This window comes from Megascapheus bottae, chromosome X (genome assembly GCF_031878675.1).
Source record: "Megascapheus bottae isolate mThoBot1 chromosome X, mThoBot2.hap1, whole genome shotgun sequence".
In the NCBI taxonomy this organism is placed as follows: domain Eukaryota; kingdom Metazoa; phylum Chordata; class Mammalia; order Rodentia; family Geomyidae; genus Megascapheus; species Megascapheus bottae.
The window spans coordinates 43,822,450-43,837,347 of NC_143547.1; the positions used below are offsets into that span (position 1 = coordinate 43,822,450).

General features: G+C 37.3%; 1 protein-coding gene and 1 long non-coding RNA gene across 2 annotated transcripts in view; one reads left to right on the forward strand and one right to left on the reverse strand.

Moving 5' to 3' along the window:
• LOC150040964 (uncharacterized) overlaps nucleotides 1–5,401 on the forward strand; it is a 59,400-nt gene extending 53,999 nt beyond the window's left edge. The window contains exon 4 of the long non-coding RNA XR_016533758.1: nucleotides 5,238–5,401. This is a non-coding gene — a long non-coding RNA (uncharacterized LOC150040964). The remainder of the gene's footprint in view (nucleotides 1–5,237) is intronic.
• Ar (androgen receptor) overlaps nucleotides 1–14,898 on the reverse strand; it is a 170,312-nt gene that overhangs the window by 114,245 nt on the left and 41,169 nt on the right. The gene's annotated exons all lie outside the window — the stretch shown is intronic.

A 14,898-nucleotide genomic window follows, 5' to 3' on the forward strand; every position in this document is an offset into this window, starting at 1 on the left:
GGAGCACACAGTACTAACAAGGAGCCCAATGTCCCTAAGGAAGATCAGCTTCAAAGGATATCAATTGCATTTGGGAATGGAAAGTGTACTTCATTAAACTCATAATCAGAAGTCAAAAGCTCCAGTTTATCTCTCACATCCTAAATTGTGATATCATGTTAACTTGAAGAGCTTATAATTTCCCCCTCCATATGTTTTTCAATTCTTTGCTTCTCAGCATCACAGAAACTTGTATTTTGACCTGGTTCTATCTGATATAGGTGACCAGCAAAAATATTCTACCAATCCATGCTACAACCCTTTTCCAGTTCAACATTCTGTCTTTGGCATTCAGTATTATGCTTGTTTCTTTCCTACAATCTTGTTCAATTCTTTTTGGTCATACTTAATACACATATCCATGGATGATTTAAATTTCATCAGCTACTGGGAAAAAACCCTGACAAATAATACAAAAGCAAAAGATAAATCCCAAGACGTGTGTGAGGCTGTAGAAATAGAAAATTCAAAGGTCACAATGACCGTTAACAGTCTTATTGTTACCTCCAAGTAAAAATAGGATTCAACACTGAGCCAATTTCCTGTCATTTGCATTTTACTCTTTATTTGAACGATGATCAGACACCAGAATTTAATGTGTGTGTGGGGCTATCTTTGATTACATTTGAAGCCACATTATCAAAACTGATAGGTTCCAGTTTTCTATTCTGATTTACAAGACTATTTCCTTACTCAGTATGACCTGAAAGATGAAAAGTACAGTTTACAAAGTCATAAACTAGAACAGACCTTAAGAGATCATTCTATCTTGGAGTCACATCTAAATTAACCATGCTGCACAAAATGCAAGAAAATCGAAGTGTTGGAAGAATAGTGAAAGGTAACTAAGACCCATTAAAATCATATTTTATCATTTACAAAATACTTGTACATTTTCTATGTGAGTTACCTCTCTATCGATATAGTTATTGTAATGAATCTTTGTGAAGTAGTAACTAGTCATCATGGTTTCTTTTTTTACATATGAAAAAATCTAAACTGGGAATGGGTGTCTCACAGCTGTAATTCTTGCTCTTGAGGAGGCCAAGATCTGAGGATCATGGTTCAAAGCCAGCCCAGGAAGGGAAATCCATGAGACTCTTAAGTCCAATTGACCAGCTGAAAGTGAGAAATGGAGCTGTAGCTCAAGTGGTAGAGTGAAAAAGCTAAGGGACAACACTCAGGCCCTGAGTTCAATCCCTAGTACAGGCACAAACAAAAAAACACATGTAATGAAGTTATATTGTATGCCTTGAGATCATTAAATGACATAGCCAGTCCTTGACCTCTAATCTTCAGATGAGAGAGCCTGAGCAATTGGTATCACAACAAATAAATAGTGATATATGTGACAAGTCAAGGCTTTCATTCTGAGATCTAAGTTCTTTCCGTTTAGTTAAAAGGGAAAAGATCCCCCCCTCTCCCATCTGATCTTAGACCTTGACTTTCAATAGTATTTGTTGCCTAAACCAAATTCTGCCAGGTTTGAGCAATGAAGCTCATGCTGATCATCAAATACTTAGGAATATGGAGATAAGAAAACAAAAAAGAAAGTTAAAACATGGTTTGTACTCTGTAGTTTGAACTCGTGTTGCTTTCATGAAAGCTCAAAAATTATTTCAGGAGAAGTGAAAGAAGGTAAAGGTTTCTTCAATTTCCAAAATTCTTTTAGAAATACCAAATTTCAAATAAGCATGGCAAACAAGAAGCATTCAAAGCTTCTCTGCTGTAATAGTCATTCAGCAAGGGCCAGAAGCCACTAGACAGGCTACAGGATCCAGCTCCTCCCCCCAGAGACTTAACTCCACCCTTCAGCCATGAAAGCAAAGGAGAAAAGAGAGGAGAAACTGGCTGCCTGTATCCCACCCGCATACCAGAAACACAGCTGCCATGTCTAATTTTAGGCCTCTCTGCTTTGAGAGTGTGCCTCTAATTCTCTTTTTTAGCAGAGTATAGGCAGAGATCTCTTGGAGACAGATGGAGAAGGCTCAATCTATTCAGATCTACTCAGTCTGCTCTCAAATGTGTATCAAAGACAAATTTGTTCTGAGGAACAAACCAGTCAATTCAGCAGAAAAAAAAGAGAGCACTGTTCACAGGCAGGACAAAGGTTAATGCAAACATAGATCAAATCCATACCAATTAGAAGGCATGGAGAAGGGAAGTTTAATTTATTCTTTTGGTTTGCTTTACATTAGCATAAATTAATTTTACAAATTAATGGGCTTCATTATGATATTTTCATAAGTTAAGCATATATTATTTACAAGGCCATCAGTTAAAATTTGCTTTAGGGTATAGGGAAATAAAAACAAGATAGACTACAAGTAGAATGGGTCAATCTGGTTACAAGAAAGACAGGCAATAAGGTACTAGCTTAGGGAGTTCTTGAAGGTGTACTAATTTATATTTAATCATTTTTGAGGATTTGCTTATATGTGCCTGACAAGAGAGTGTGCAAGACATAGCCTTGACTTTATGAATCTAAGCAGAATTAGACAAACAAGTTTGCACTTGTCACTACAAGTATGTTGAGTGCTCCAAGTAGAAACAAAGCTCAAAGTGCTATTGCAGTTTCATTTTCAAATTTCATCTTGATAAAAATAATGTCATGGCATGCTTGTGACCAATGAGAAAAGCAGAAAGAATAAGGATCTTCCTACAATGACACACCATCCACTCTTTTGACTGGCCTCTGCCTGAGAATACTCTGCAGATAGGTAAAGGAGAAAGAAGTAACAAGGAAGCTGAAAAAAATACAGACAATTTTAAAAGGAAGTAAGAACAAAAGCCAATCATGAGATTAAGCCTAGGTTGACACTGTCCATTCTACTTTGGAATAGTGAACATTTTGCCTGAGCTGGTAACTCAGGTGAATTTTGAAGAGGTAAGGGCACTTTCATAAATGATGCATGGGAAAACTGCCAACTGACATTCCCTCCCTCTATTGCTCTTCCAGTAAAAACAGGCTTAATGAACCCAGGCTTGGCATGACTAATTGTGATGTGTTGGGTGGTGGCTGTAGTACTGGCCTATATGGCCAGTGCTTGTCACTTTGCCTTGGAAGGAGCCTTGGGATTCCTCAAGGACAGAGGGTTCCACCAATCAGTTGGACTCTAGTCTCCAGAATCTGATAAATTTAAGGTATTTCCTTTTAATCCAATGGTGTGTGAGGACAACCACAGCTTGGGAAATCTCCCTGGACAAGTCTGTGCCTGGTCTTTTCACCCTTAAGGTGGCTCTGGATGCAAGAAGCAATGGTACCAATATGGGCTCCAAGAACTGGAGTATGGCTTCACCTGGAGCATTTGCAAAGAGCAATTGCGACTGCCGGCCAGGAGATTGGGTAACAGGCTCTGATGTGTCATAGTACATCCTGTACCTGCCCACTCTGAAGCCCCCAGCAGTCGATGAAGGGAAGAACAGGAGGTTTGGTAGGAAAAGAGGCTTGAAAGAAAGAAAGAAACAGTCCTTATAGAAGCTGTGAATCCCAGCAAAGAACATTCAATATATGTCTATTACCTGTAACTGGGGACAAGACTGGAGTGGGAAGAAAGAGAAAAGTAGAATTTGCTTAGTAGCTTCTATGTGCTTAATACTGAATTCTCATTTTCATTCTTATACCAATAAAGTAAGATGACATTTTAAAGGGAAGGGGGAAAACAGGATGATTGGGAGGGAGTGGGGGCAGGGAAATTGGGAGAAAAACATGGGAAGGGGTATCATTCTTCAAGAAGTAATGTACCTACTACCTGATGAATGTAAGTGTAACCCCTCTATGCATTACTGTAACAATAAAATGCAATAATAATAAAATGTGTTAAGATGAAGCAAAAACTATTTCACTTCAAAACTTAAGGAAAGTGAAGTTCCGTAATGTTAAATCATTTTCCCTGGATCACACCGTAAGTGACCATAACCCAACCCATTTGAAAGTTCACCTCTCTCCCCATTAAAATAGGTAGTCTTCCCATAGCCTTCTATTACAGTTCTCTAATCTGTCAAATGTGGTGATAATATTCAAGAAGTATATTTCAATAAGCAAACATTCTGGGATCCAAAATATTTTCAATGATTCTTTGGATAATATCCATCCATGTAGGTGCGGTTTTTTTTTTCAAGCAATAGCTTAGCTCTGAAGGAAAACACCCAAACTTTGTCTATTTGTCTTCACTTGCCTTAGCTTGCCTTCCCCCTGGAAAGTCTATAGGTAGCCAGATAAATGAAAGGCCTATAACTGAATACCTACCCAGAATAAATTGTGGCTGCTCTCCAGCAAGGATGCACACACAGGCAAACATCTCACTTGGCATTCCATTCTCTACTGATTTGACTGTCTATTGCTGATCCAGTGTTTCAGAAAACAGCCATGGTCTGAGGGCTATTTCTAGCTATATTATTTAAGATGAATTATATATTTTCAACAAGTAATTTTTACCAAGTTGAGCTTCAGTTCTCTCGTTAGAAAAATGAGAATGTCTATTTATCAGGGCTGTTCAAATAATTAAATAGGATAATGGAAAGGAAGGATATTGTGACAGTGCCACCAGAAAATGAAATTGTATTAATATTCTCACCAGGAAGCTAAGGAAATTAACAAACATACTGAAATTGACAGTGATTAAGTTCCTAGCGTTTTAACAAGGTAACAAATAGGGAGTGTCATTTGTTTTGTATGGCCCAATATTGGAGCTTGAACTTAGGGCCTGGGAACTAGCACTTAGGTGTTTGTTTGTTTGTTTTTTCTCAAAGCTCAAAAGCTCATTCTCTACTTGAGCCACTACTCCTTTTTGGGATTTTTTTCTGGTTAATTAGCAATGAGTCGTCTAAACATTTTTTGCTCCCTTTCTGTGGGCTCGTCCCCTCCCTCCCCCAGCTTGCACAGCTTCAAACTGTGCTCCTGAGATCTTAGCTTCTTGAGCAGCTGAGATTACAAGAATGATCCACCCACTGATGTCCAGCCTGAGAGTGTAATTTTTTTAGCCCTGTCTTTAAAGAGAAGCAAAATAGCTGGAATTTACTCTATAACAACCACTTCTGTAGTAGACTTTACCTTTGTGGGAGACCACTTTTACCCCCAAATTTTGCATACAAAAATATATACCTCCAAACTGCCTCAAAAAGAAATGGCGTCTGCACCAACCTAACAATTATCATTGAAAATTGGGAGTTTTTATCTGATTGTTCTTTTTTAACAGAGACAACTGGAAGCTTGGAAAGTTGAACAACATTCAGTACATCATATACTTCACCTTCTAAATCTAACAAATAGATACAAATACCAGAGGTATGAGATCTCAAGATGCAAAAGACATTTACTTCCCTCATAGAAATGTATCTGCAGGACAAGTCCAAAATTACCACAGAGGTAAGGGTAATAAAGGACGAATGGACAAAGTAGAGCTATAGTACCTTTCATTTGGATCATATTTCCAACCCTCTCCCCTCCCGCTCGCCCAGAGAAAACAAAAGAAAATCTTAGCAAAAGAAGCAGAACATGCAATGCCACAGAGGCGTGAAAGGCAATTTTATATGGATAAATCACAGTGTGTGTGTGTGTGTGTGTGTGTGTGTGTGTGTGTGTGTGTGTGTGTGTAATGAAGGACGGGAAGTGATAGGAAATAAAATTCTATAAGGTTGGAAAAAGAGGTTATCATTTCCAACCGTTATTTCAAAGGCTTGTGTGAGCTTATCCTTCCTTAAAATATCTACCCTTACACATTCACTAATTCTTACCATTCCATTTAAATAATTAACGCCTTTGGATTTTAAAGGCTTTCTCTATCAATCAGGAATCTTTTACAGTTATGTACAAAACCATAATTTTTCCATCAGTGAGCAGCTGATGGTCCTCCAGGATTGCAATGCCTAGTGATATCTTAGTCACCTTAGTTTTACATAATGCTAAAAGAATGTAACAGTGTAGTTCTACCAACGCATACTCATCTTTTAGTGATATAGGATTGCATTAAACTACAAGCACTTTTGGGGAAAACCACTAAGAATATAATACAAATCACAGTCAAGTTAGATTAAGGAAGGCTTTACAAGAACGGGACAAGAGAAATGGTCTGGAGATTTGGGAAAGATGCCTTTCACTAACTTTCTAGTGTGCTCCTGGCTTTCTTTTTTTTCAGATGACAAGTGATAATGTAGAATTGTAGGTTCATTATACTAGGGTCGGTGATTCTGTGACGTGTGTCCACCAAAGCTGACAAGCTATACCAGGGGCTAGTGGCCACCATGAGCTAACTTGGCCCATTCACATACTCTCTCCCATATCCAAACACTTGTGTTCAATTCTGACATGCTATTTCTCAAGCTGCTTTGTGGTGTTAAGAATAGTCTATCATCACCCAGCAAAGAGGGAATGAGATCTCACACATGACTCAAAACCTTGGATGCCCTGGTTTCACTAGAATATTATAACCTCAGTATGCTAAGGATTTTCATCTCAGACTTCTCAGCCCAGAGATACACTTTATAAGGACAATCATTTGAGTCACAGTAATATTCCCTTTGGATTGCCAACTCATTGATAGAGTTCAAGTGGTGATTGACAAGTTGCACTACACTGGAATCCACTTGACTTTTCCCACTCATGAAAACTTGATCCTTATAACTTACTGTTACTGCTAATCAGACTGAAATTGAAAGAGAAAAAATTCTGAGGCCCATAATAAAGTTATTTTACTATCAATTCTTATATTTTTAACAGAAGAGGTAATTTCTCACTGTTAAATGATTCCAACGAGACTACTATAGTAAAATTGGCAGAAAATAGTGCCATTTCCATTCTAACCTCCACATGACTACCACAGTACACTAGTCTATTATGGTATATATATATTATATTTAGTGTACTGTATATGCTGATATATACTATATATTGTATATATAGTATATATACAACATTGTATATACAATATGCTAAATATACTATAGTATATACACTATATATGAGGGATATATAGTATATGTATGCATACATGTTTGTTTGCATATATGTAAATAAATGTAAAGGAGAGTCAAAATGTTTACCAGAATAACCCATGTCAAACAACATTCAAACCCAGTATCTTAATTCATACTAAGCGTTTAACTCCCAAATCATTCCATCAACAAAAATACAATTGTCCATCAACAAGGAAAATATCAGAGATTCAAACAGTTATACAGATCCATGGCAATGTTAATAACCATACAAATATCAAAAAAACCTCATAGCTAGTACAATGTTCTTTGTACATATCCTTGATTTTGCAACAGAATTGGTGATCACTGACTTATTAAGGAGTAACTCTTGAGAAGGTTAGAAAATTTTATAAGTCAAAATGAAATAAGGTAGAATATGGTTCTTCTAGAGGCAATTGGTAGAGGGGAAAATCTAATGAGAAAATCTCTTGAAGAATTAACTAATTTGTTAACTTTTCATGAACTTTCTCTTGGATTTCACAGTGGCCTATGGCCTAGAAATAAAATCACCCTTGTCATTAGGGAATCTATTTGTAAGCATAGAGGTATATCAAAACTTCTGTATAAGGTATTTTAAAGTTGATGAGTACCACTTCTTTTTTGCCAGTCCAAAGGCTTGAACTCCGGGCCTGAGCACTGTCCCTGGGCTTTCTCAAGGCTAGAATTCTACCACTCGATCCACAGAACCACTTCTGGCTTTTTCTATGTATGTGGTACCAAGGAATTGGACTACGCTCTTCATGCATGGTAGGCGAGCACTCTACCATTAGGCCAAACTCCTGGCTGCACTTTTATTTTACTTATTTGTGTGCGCTGCTTCTATTTAAAATGACTAAAGGTAAAGATATCATTTTCTTAATGGGAAAAAATTCAAATTCTACTTGTCATATTTGTGAAAGTTTTTCTTAAAAAAACACTTCTTTTGATGTGAAAAATCTCAACATGAACTCATATATTTTGTTTCATTTACTTCTGTTAATTTCTTTTCATTAGTGCTGGCAACAAAAGCATGGTCTTTTACATATTGAGCTACAGTCACATCCCTCTCTTTGTCTTTTAATGTTCCAGTTTTACTTGTGTCAAGATGGAGCTCAAATATCACATTTGGGAATATTGTGTGGACATGGTTTGGTCATGTTCTGTCACAGGTTTTCAACTTTAGCTGAATATCAATATCACTTGAGTACATTTTGCTTCTTTCATGATTTTTAGAAAAATGCTTCATTATGACCAATAATAGCATATGATGGGAATAAAGGTTGTATATTATGGATCAAAGAAGATGTAGTAGACATTTCAGATGAAGTTTCCCTACTATCTTTTCAAAATATAAATAAGTTTACCTTTATAAATACCAGGATAATAAATACTAACACAGAAGTGAAGCAACGTAGGATATCATATTTATTTTAAAAAGCAACCCTAGCTTGATGTGGTGGTTCATGCCTATTAATCCTAGCTACTTGGAGGGCTGAGACCTGAGGATCACGGTTCAGAGTCAGCCTGGGCACTGAAGTCTCTGAGACTTTTATCTCCAATTAACCACCAGAAAACTCGAAGTGGCACTGTGGCTCCAAGTGGTAGATCTTTAGCCTTGAGCTGAATAACTCAAAGACAGAACCCAGTCCAGTGTTCAAGCCCCAGATCTGACAAAAAAAACCCCATAGTTTCCCTATCCTAAAAACATTTCAATTCTGGAGACGATCACTGTGAACATTTTTTGAGAGAGCTTTATACAGTTCAGGATAGTCTCAAATTTGTTATCTTGTTGCTTCAGCCTCCTGAATACTGTAATAACTGACAGGTATTACCATACTCCACTTTAAAGATACAGATCCAGTTGATTGTATGTTTCCATCAGAAAGAGTGACATAGCCACATTCTCAAGGAAAGGGAAAGACTTGGGAAAAATCATAGTAAGTGAAGTAAGCCAGACCCAAAGTAAAATAGACATCAAGGCTTCCTTCATTTGTAATAATGAGTATATGTCTAGGATAGTCTTCGAAGATCACACTAAATCTACAGATATACACATATGACCATCTAATATGATAGTAAGTGAAATGAACTCTAAGATATGGACTTAAGAGATCTTTCTTAGTTTTTTAAATGTACTATGATGTGAAATTGTTTCTTTTTTTCTTTCCTTTCATTTATCCCCTGTTCTCACTGTATTTGATTTTGGTACCCCGTGTCTTGTATATATGTTTAATTGAATTGAGGAATGGAAGGGGAACAACAAAATGGTATGCCAAAGGACAAAGTTGAACCAGTGCAACAGTCATACTCACAAGACAATATGTTCGAAATGAACTTCACAACTTAGGGGGCAGGATTGGGAGGGAAGAAATATGGGAGAAAATGAGGGAAGGGTGACAATATTTGACAAGAAATGCTGCCTATGCAACTGTAACCCCTCTGTACATCAACTTGAAAATAAAATTAAATTAAAAAATAAAGATTGTGGGGACCAGGAGTTTGAGCCTAGAGGTAGAGTGCTTGCCTTGCATGCACGAAGACCCAGGTTCAATTCCTTGGTACCAAATACACAGAAAAAAAAAGCCAGAAGTGGTATTGAGGCACAAGTGGTAGAGTTCTAGACTTGAGAAAGTCCAAGGGCAGTGCTCAGGCCCTGAGCTAAAGCTTAGGACTGGCAAAAAAATAATAAAGATCCCAGGGCTGGGAGTTTGGCCTAGTGATACATTGCTTTCCTAGCATGCACAAAGACCCGGGTTTGATTCCTCAGTACCACATACATAGAAAAAGCCAAAACTTGTGTCGTGGCTTAAGTGGTAGAGCTCTAGACTTGAGAAAGCCCAAGGACAGCGCTCAGACCCTGATCTCAAGTCCCAGGACTGGAAAAATATACAGATTCCTAGCCTTTATGCTAGAGCAAATGAATTATAATTTCTAATAATAAAACTATAAAACCAAGCCTGCTGATATACACTCATAATCCTGGCACTCAGAGCTCTGGCAGGAAGATTGCTAGTGATACAGATGAGGTTAAAGACAATTCTTGTTGAGTACAAAAGATTTACTTTGGGGCCAGGAGTTTGGCCTAGTGGTAGAGTGCTTGCCTGGCATGCAGGAAGACCTTGGTTTGATTCCTAGGTACCACATGCATAGAAAAAAGTGGGAAGTGGTGCTGAGGCTCAAGTGGTAGAGCTCTAGCCTTGAGAAAGTCCAAGGACAGTGCTCAGGCCCTGAGCTCAAGCCCAGGACTGGCAAAAAAAAAAGATTTACTTTGCCCAAACTGACATATATTAAGCAGAATTTTCCTGTGGAGAAAATACCTCCTGATTCTTTGCTGATAATCAACATCCAGAATCTTATTCTAGGCCTCTCCTGGGGATGCCAAATCTCCTAATCAAGTGATGAAGAAATAATGTTAGAACAAAAGAGTACTATGTGATGTTGCTCTGGCCATCAGCCAAAAGGAGCAAGAACAGAGATGAGGAGACTTGGTTCTTGAATTGGGAGTATTTTAAACCTTTCCTTCAAAGAATCCATCATATGTGCACAGCCAAGAAAATTCATAGTTAAATTAGGAAGCACTGCTATGTCTTCTGAATTTTACTCCAACTTTCAAAATAGATTTGATTCTAAAATGCTCTAAGGAGAGTAAAATGCCACAGGGAAGTAAACTATGACTGAACATGACCTTACAAGTGATTTAAATTACAGCACTGGAAATGCATTTCCATTTTGGAGAGATCTTTCAAACAAATCACATGAAGACTGGATGTAGCAAAGGAGTTAAGACTAATAGGACAGATACTGTCAACACCTGCTTCAGTAGCTTGAAAATATATTCGCACTTTCTTTCTTGCTGGAGTCCTGTAAAATCTTCTCTTTACCAAATCATCTGTTGTAGGCTGCTTTGTTTTCTCGTACCTATCCCCACTCTTAGCCATCTAGGCTTAGCTACCTATTGGCTATGAAAGCTAATCAGCCTAGATAATCTCTTCACTTGTAACTATTCTGAACATTTATTATGATGATTATTCAAAATGCTTAGCAAAATAGTTGGTGTACAGGCATTAAATAATCATAATCAGTATTATGTGTTATTGTAAATGAATGAAAAAAGAAATAATTCTATTCCTACAAAGAAAGTACCAGGACTGAGTCATGTGGTGAAAACAGGAATTGTAAATGATATAACTGTATAAGTTTGGGCATAACGTTAAATTTGTTACTCATGATTTTATGAAGAGTCAGTCATGAATTTTCTACATTCAAATTGTGTGTGTGTGTGTGTGTGTGTGTGTCTGTGTGTGTGTCTGTGTGTGTGTTACTAGGATTGAATACAGGGCCCTAAAGCTTGCTATGGAAGTTTTCTACCTCTGGAGCCAATTCAAAAGTCATAAAATGTATTTTTTAATTAGCCTGTATTAATTGTACCAAGGTGTTTCATTGTATTTCTTTTCCTTACGTGTACTTTGGAAAAAAAAAACATCCCTTCTAGGCAGGTTCCAATAGCTCACACCTATAATCCTAGATACTCAGGAGCCTGAGATCTGACGATTATGATTCAAAGCCATCCTGTGCAGGAAAATCCCCGGACTCTTTATCTCCAATTATCCTGAAAAAAAAAAAGCCTGAAGTGCAGCTGTGAGTCAAATGGTAGAGCTGAAGTCTTGAGCAAAAAAGCTCAAGGGCATTGTCCAGGCCCTGAATTCAGGCTCCAGGACTGACACTCCTACTAGTTCTGTTTGTTTTTTCCCCCTTTGAAATCAATTTTTCTATTGAGTTTTATTATTATGATTCATATATGTATATGCATTACGTCAATCTTAGTAATCCCTCTTCACCCTCTCCTTTCAACCTCACCTCTCCCTGTTTAGCACTTACCCACAGTCTCCTTGTTTTACGTTCAATTTGTTTATTTGCCTACAGTTTTGTTTGCTCTTGACTCTACACATAGAAGAGTCCTTCTCAGTCTAGCCTATGTCACTTAAAATGATAATCTCCAGTTCTATCCATTTTCTGGCAAATAACCTACTTGTATTCCTCTTTACGGCTGAATAATACTCTTGAAATTTCTTATAATGAGTAATACTTCCTAAAATCTCACACTGTATTGAGTCACCATTGTTAAATCTAGTTGTAACCTCACTTGCATCCACTAAGGGTTCAACAATGGACAGGGAGATATATGTTCTCTATGTATGGAGCTTAATTAGTTTTTTTCATATATTTTTATTGTAATTAATAGAAGGGTTACATGATATTTGCCAGATAGATGGTGCATTAATTCCCATACATTGATACCCTTACACGTGACTTGGTTCCCATTTCCCTTCCCCCCACCCCCACCCCTCATCTTGTTTTCCCCCGTTCCCTATCCAATTTCAAATAACCAAATACAAATATATCCGATATATCAGGTAACAAAGTGAGATACTGTAACAATATGAGATAACCAAGGGACAGCAAAAGAGATGTGAGATAACGTAGTACCTTAAGAACAACAATCATTCATTATATGGCTTATGTTTCTATATCCTAGAGATCCTTTCATTCAGCGTCCTACTATATGGCCTTTTGTATTAATGGTTTGCTCTATTGCAAATCTCTGCTAGGAGAGCACAAGGTTTCTACTGATTATGACAAATGTGGGAAACCATTGAGCCTAAGTCCCTTTGAGTCTGGCTTACTTCACTTAATATGATCTTTTCTAAGTCTTTCCATTTCCTAACAAATGGGGCAAATAAAAAAAATCTCACACTGTAGAAAAGATACCTGAAACATTCTTTTCTTTTTAACATGGGATATTTTTTATTGTAATTAGTAAAAGGGTTACATGATATTTGCATTAATTCATATACACTGATACCCTTTCACATGTCTTGGTACCCATTACCCTCCCCCCCCACCCATCTTGGTTTTCCCCCCTTCCCTCTCAAATTTCAAATAACCAAATACAAATAAATTCAATATATCAGATAACAAAGTGAGATACTGTAACAATATGAGATAACCAAGGGACAGCAAAGGAGATGAGAGACAACATAGTACATTAAGGACAACAATCATTCGTTATATGGCTTTTGTTTCAATATCCTGGAGGTCCTTTCAGTTAGCTCCATACTATATGGCCTTATGTATCTAGGTTTTGCTCTATTGCAAATCTCTGCTAGTAGAACCCAAGGTTTCTACTGATTATGATGAATGAGGGAAACCATTGAGCCTAAGTTCCTTTGAGTCTGGCTTTCTTCACTTAATATGATTTTTTCTAAGTCTTTCCATTTCCTAACAAATGGGGCAAATAAAAAAAATCTCACACTGTAGAAAAGATACCTGAAACCTTCTTGAAGGCAATTTGTTAATGTTCCATGAGAAACCTTAGCAATATAAATTAGTCTGCTATTAGACCATATTAAGTTCATAATTGTGAGAGAGTAGAGGTGAGAAGAGAAGAGAGGCAATAGTTGAGAGGGAGGGTAGCTACTAGACAGCAAGGTGAAGATTGATTCTGGTTGTTTTGATTACTACTAACTGTGATTACATGGTATGTGCCAAGCATTTTCTTTATTTGGATGTATGATAAAATTCTTGTAACCAACACAAGCCATGTTATAAGTACCATCATTCACATTTTACAAGTGAGAAAATTGGAATAAGCCGAAGAAAGTGATTTTTGTAAGTCATCCAGACAGTAAGTTGGTTTCATAGGGTTTAATCAGAAGCTCTTAACCCTAGATATACAACAAAATCAGTTATTGTCCCTTAAAAATACAGATACTAAACTCTAGGCCTCTGGATTTCAAAAGAATAGAATGGGACAGCCTTAGCATTGTTTTCCAACTCTACTAAGGACTCTTTAAGAACAAGCAATGTTGAAAACCCTTGGTTTAGAGTTGTTCCACGTCAGAGGTGAAAATATTTGCTCTTTTCCTAAGCACCAGTGGCTTATTTCAGCAGTCCTAGCTATCCAGGGATCTGAGATAGCCAGGCAGAAAAGTCCATGAGACTCTTCTCTCCAATGAACCAGCAAAGAGCCAGAAGTAGAGCTGTGACTCATAAGGTAGAACTCCTCCCACTGTGAATGAAAAAGCCAAGCAAGAATGAGAGACTCCAAATTCATGTCTCGGTACCCATAGAAAAGTATGAACAACTCAGGCTGGGAGTTTGGCCTAGTGGTACAGTGCTTGTCTAGCATGCACAAAGACCTGGGTTCAATTCCTCCATACCATATACATAGAAAAAACCCAAACTGGTGCTATGGCTCAAGTAGTAGTGTGCTAGCATTGAGAAAGTCCAAGGACCGTGCTCAAGCCCTGAGTTCAAGTCCCAAGACTGGCAAAAAATATGAATGCTCTTATAAGATTGATTCATTCCACAATTATTTGCTGAGCATCCTCTATATTCAAAAGTACTCCAATAGTGTTGGGAATGTATACAGCAATAAATAAAAATCATGAGGTTCTGCCCTTATAAGGCTGACACTCCAGTAGGGAAATGGGTAATAAATGAATAAACATACTTATAATGACAAATTGGAAATAAGTATTTCAAAGAAAACCAAATTTGACAACAGGGAATACTGACAGAAGAGGCTTGAGTTACGGAGGAGCTATTAAGTTGAAAACTAAAGAGTCAGAACAAGTATTTCACAAGTCTCCAAGTTAGGCGTAAATTATTACAAAAGTAATCCTCAAAGCCATTCTTACACCATAGCTAAATGAATGGTTACATAAAAAAATGTCCAAAACTTTGTATATTTTTGACAAAGGATAGTACTCCTCCTATAAATTATTATTGTTTACAATACAAATATTGATCTAAACATGATAAAAGATAAATGGAAAGAATGAGTTTTGATTAGTGTGGGGGAAGTAATTACTGTTGGGTCTTTGAGGTAATAAGTTTCCCATG